Genomic DNA, 5,000 nt, shown 5'->3' with positions numbered 1-5,000 from the left:
GAGTGCCCCGGCGCCGCCCCTCTGCCCGTCCGAGGGACAGTAGGAAATGGCCATACCGCTTTCCGGCCGATTGCCGCCGGACGTCCGGCCGCATTCCCTCGGTCGGCGCGGTCGGCGGTAGCCGGGGGCGAGGGGCATCGGGCGGTGGCGGAACCAGGCCGGCCCGACCGCTGGGGGCCGCCCGGGCGACGTTTGAATCTGTCGGGTCGGACCGCCGAATCCCGCGGGATTTCGGGATCGAATCTGCGGGTGGAATCGGCACCTCGTCCCGCTGTCCGGTTCCCCCCCGTCGACTGCAACGGGTTTCCGAGGCCCGTCGGTCAGGCGCGGTTCGCTCCGCAATCCGCCGGCCGATCGGCACCGGGCGGGGCTCTACGGAAAGAGGGGACCCTCCCGCGTCGAGTGCCGGCGCACCGACCCCGCAGGCTGACCGGGAAGGTGAAGACTCACCCCGCTGAATGCCCGGCCCCGGGAACCCTCCGGCGCCGGGGCCATAACTTCGGGGAGGAAGGTCCGAGCTCCGCGCGGTCGACGGCAGGTGAAAGGGGCCGGTGCGCCGCGGAAGGCGACAGCAGTCCCGTCAGGCTGCACCTCTGCTCGGGCGAACGGCGTCAGGAAAAGGGGAGAGCACTTCCCCACCGATAGCTCCGGAACGCCCGGACCCATTGGCCCGCGGCACCGGTGGCTGCTAGAGGGGCTCCGGCGCCGTCAGCCGGGGTACGTCCCAGGCCGGCCGGACGGCGGGCAGCCGGAGGCAACGGCCTGGAACGGAGCCAGACTTGAGTCGTTCCGTGCCGTGGGCAAAAAGGCAGGGCTGCGGGTCAGCGCAGTTTGGCAAACCTAGCCGCAAGTGCGGGAAGGGCGGAGGAGCACACGGACGCCGCCTTCCCAAACTGAGCCCAAAGTGCCCAGGCATGCCCCCTTGATCTCGCCTAATCAGTGAGCCCAAAATAATTTCAGAGTGTGGAAACCTGATCCAAAAAGGTCGAAAAGAACGGCCAGAGATCAAGTCCGAAAGGGGAAATCAGTAACAAGCAAGCAGAGTAATCATTAACCAAAAAGCGCAAAATTATGTTAAAAGTGTGAAATCATTAACCAAAAAGTCGAAAATAATGTCCAGAGACCAAGTCCGAAAGTACAAATAATTAACCAGTAAGCAGAGTCATCATTAACCAAAAATCGCAAAAGTAAGTAAAAAGTATGAAATCATTAACCAAAAATCGCAAAAGTAAGTAAAAAGTGTGAAATCATTAACCAAAAACTCGAAAATAATGTGCAGAGACTAAGTCCGAAAGGGCAAATGGTTAACCAGTAAGCAGAGTCATCATTAACCAAAAATCGCAAAAGTAAGTAAAAAGTGTGAAATCATTAACCAAAAATCGCAAAAGTAAGTAAAAAGTGTGAAATCATTAACCAAAAACTCGAAAATAATCTCCAGAGACTAAGTCCGAAAGGGCAAATGGTTAACCAGTAAGCAGAGTAATCATTAACCAAAAAGGGCAAAAGTAAGTAAAAAGTATGAAATCATTAACCAAAAAGCACAAAATTAAGTTAAAAGTGTGAAATCATTAACCAAAATGTCGAAAACAATGTCCAGAGACTAAGTCCGAAAGGGCAAATGGTTAACCAGTAAGCAGAGTAATCATTAACCAAAAGGCGCAAAAGTAAGTAAAAAGTATGAAATCATTAACCAAAAAGCGCAAAAATATGTTAAAAGTGTGAAATCATTAACCAAAAAGTCGAAAATAATGTGCAGAGACTAAGTCCGAAAGGGCAAATGGTTAACCAGTAAGCAGAGTAATCATTAACCAAAAGGCGCAAAAGTAAGTAAAAAGTATGAAATCAGTAACCAAAAAGCGCAAAAATATGTTAAAAGTGTGAAATCATTAACCAAAAACTCGAAAATAATGTGCAGAGACTAAGTCCGAAAGGGCAAATAATTAACCAGTAAGCAGAGTAATCATTAACCAAAAATCGCAAAAGTAAGTAAAAAGTGTGAAATCATTAACCAAAAACTCGAAAATAATGTCCAGAGACCAAGTCCGAAAGGGCAAATGGTTAACCAGTAAGCAGAGTAATCATTAACCAAAAAGGGCAAAAGTAAGTAAAAAGTATGAAATCATTAACCAAAAAGCACAAAATTAAGTTAAAAGTGTGAAATCATTAACCAAAAAGTCGAAAATAATCTCCAGAGACTAAGTGCGAAAGGGCAAATGGTTAACCAGTAAGCAGAGTCATCATTAACCAAAAATCGCAAAAGTAAGTAAAAAGTGTGAAATCATTAACCAAAAACCCGAAAATAATGTCCAGAGACTAAGTCCAAAAGGGCAAATGGTTAACCAGTAAGCAGAGTAATCATTAACCAAAAATCGCAAAAGTAAGTAAAAAGTGTGAAATCATTAACCAAAAACTCGAAAATAATCTCCAGAGACTAAGTCCGAAAGGGCAAATGGTTAACCAGTAAGCAGAGTAATCATTAACCAAAAATCGCAAAAGTAAGTAAAAAGTGTGAAATCATTAACCAAAAACCCGAAAATAATGTCCAGAGACTAAGTCCGAAAGGGCAAATGGTTAACCAGTAAGCAGAGTAATCATTAACCAAAAATCGCAAAAGTAAGTAAAAAGTGTGAAATCATTAACCAAAAACTCGAAAATAATGTCCAGAGACTAAGTCCGAAAGGGCAAATGGTTAACCAGTAAGCAGAGTAATCATTAACCAAAAGGCGCAAAAGTAAGTAAAAAGTATGAAATCAGTAACCAAAAAGCGCAAAAATATGTTAAAAGTGTGAAATCATTAACCAAAAACTCGAAAATAATGTGCAGAGACTAAGTCCGAAAGGGCAAATAATTAACCAGTAAGCAGAGTAATCATTAACCAAAAAGCGCAAAAATATGTTAAAAGTGTGAAATCATTAACCAAAAACTCGAAAATAATGTCCAGAGACTAAGTCCGAAAGGGCAAATGGTTAACCAGTAAGCAGAGTAATCAGTAACCAAAAAGGGCAAAAGTAAGTAAAAAGTGTGAAATCATTAACCAAAAACCCAAAAATAATGTCCAGAGACTAAGTCCGAAAGGGCAAATGGTTAACCAGTAAGCAGAGTAATCATTAACCAAAAATCGCAAAAGTAAGTAAAAAGTATGAAATCATTAACCAAAAAGCACAAAATTAAGTTAAAAGTGTGAAATCATTAACCAAAATGTCGAAAACAATGTCCAGAGACTAAGTCCGAAAGGGCAAATGGTTAACCAGTAAGCAGAGTAATCATTAACCAAAAATCGCAAAAGTAAGTAAAAAGTATGAAATCATTAACCAAAAAGCACAAAATTAAGTTAAAAGTGTGAAATCATTAACCAAAATGTCGAAAACAATGTCCAGAGACTAAGTCCGAAAGGGCAAATGGTTAACCAGTAAGCAGAGTAATCATTAACCAAAAATCGCAAAATTAAGTTAAAAGTGTGAAATCATTAACCAAAATGTCGAAAACAATGTCCAGAGACTAAGTCCGAAAGGGCAAATGGTTAACCAGTAAGCAGAGTAATCATTAACCAAAAATCGCAAAAGTAAGTAAAAAGTGTGAAATCATTAACCAAAAACTCGAAAATAATGTCCAGAGACTAAGTCCGAAAGGGCAAATGGTTAACCAGTAAGCAGAGTAATCATTAACCAAAAGGCGCAAAAGTAAGTAAAAAGTATGAAATCATTAACCAAAAAGCGCAAAAATATGTTAAAAGTGTGAAATCATTAACCAAAAAGTCGAAAATAATGTGCAGAGACTAAGTCCGAAAGGGCAAATGGTTAACCAGTAAGCAGAGTAATCATTAACCAAAAAGCGCAAAAATATGTTAAAAGTGTGAAATCATTAACCAAAAACTCGAAAATAATGTCCAGAGACTAAGTCCGAAAGGGCAAATAATTAACCAGTAAGCAGAGTAATCATTAACCAAAAAGCGCAAAAGTAAGTAAAAAGTGTGAAATCATTAACCAAAAAGTCGAAAATAATGCCCAGAGACTAAGTCCGAAAGGGCAAATGGTTAACCAGAAAATCCGTCGAATAATGTCCAGAGACTAAGTCCGAAAGGGCAAATGGTTAACCAGTGGAAGGGCGATCAAGCGGAAAAATTTGCCCCGGTTACCCGGGATGGAGTTCCAGAGGTCCGGCCAGAGTTGTCAAATTCGTCCCGCTGATCGGACGCTTGTCATTCGGGTGGCTGGGGGTTGGCGGGGTATCTGCACAGTAGTAGGAGGTGGCAAGTCGGGACTTGGACGTTTATTCCAAGAGTCCACCCGAGCCTCCAGGTCTGCAGAGACCGACCCTAGCTGCCGCCCAACCGACTTTTAAGCCTTTTTCGGATGGGGATTTTTTCCCATTTTCGTCCATTTTTCGGGTTTTCTGTCGGGCTTAATAGGCGGCAGCCTGACCCCCGGCCGAGGCGGGGGGCGCACTCTCCCTTGCGTAAGGGTCCGGATTTGCCCCGGAAAGTGCCCCCGACGGCCTCCCGACCCGGGTGCCTGCAGGGCGGGGGGAAAGGGTAGTCCCAGCCGCAGGAAATCATTAACCAAAAGACTTAGCCGTCGGGGCAGAGGCTAAGACCCGGGCTGGTGAAATCATTAACCAAAAGGAATGCACCCTTTTCCGAAAGTGCAGGCCGAAATAAGGCGAGCCTTGGGCCGGGAAGGCCAAAACCCCCAACTCATGGAAGTGTATGGGGTCGGACTCGGCGACTTTCCCGGGCCCCGAGTTGACCTTTCCCCACGGGGGCGGTCAAGTTGCTCCCGCCAAGAGGGCACGTTGCATTTGCTGCCGCTCTAGTCCCCGGGCTAGTTAATCAGTTGCCGTCGGAAGTCCCGATGCCGAAATGAAAAATGGCCGTTGCGGCGATTTGGCGCCTCATTTTCGGAAGGACTACCGGCAGGCAACCCGCCGAATTGACACTTGCGATTCGGGTGGCTGGGGGTTGGCGGGGTACCCGGAGATTTTCGGGAACTCGATTTTCAGAA

This window comes from Heterodontus francisci, unplaced genomic scaffold (assembly GCF_036365525.1).
Source record: "Heterodontus francisci isolate sHetFra1 unplaced genomic scaffold, sHetFra1.hap1 HAP1_SCAFFOLD_1691, whole genome shotgun sequence".
NCBI classification, from domain to species: Eukaryota; Metazoa; Chordata; class Chondrichthyes; order Heterodontiformes; family Heterodontidae; genus Heterodontus; species Heterodontus francisci.
The sequence above is the reverse complement of the archived record's forward strand: the minus strand, read 5'-3'. Positions refer to the sequence as shown.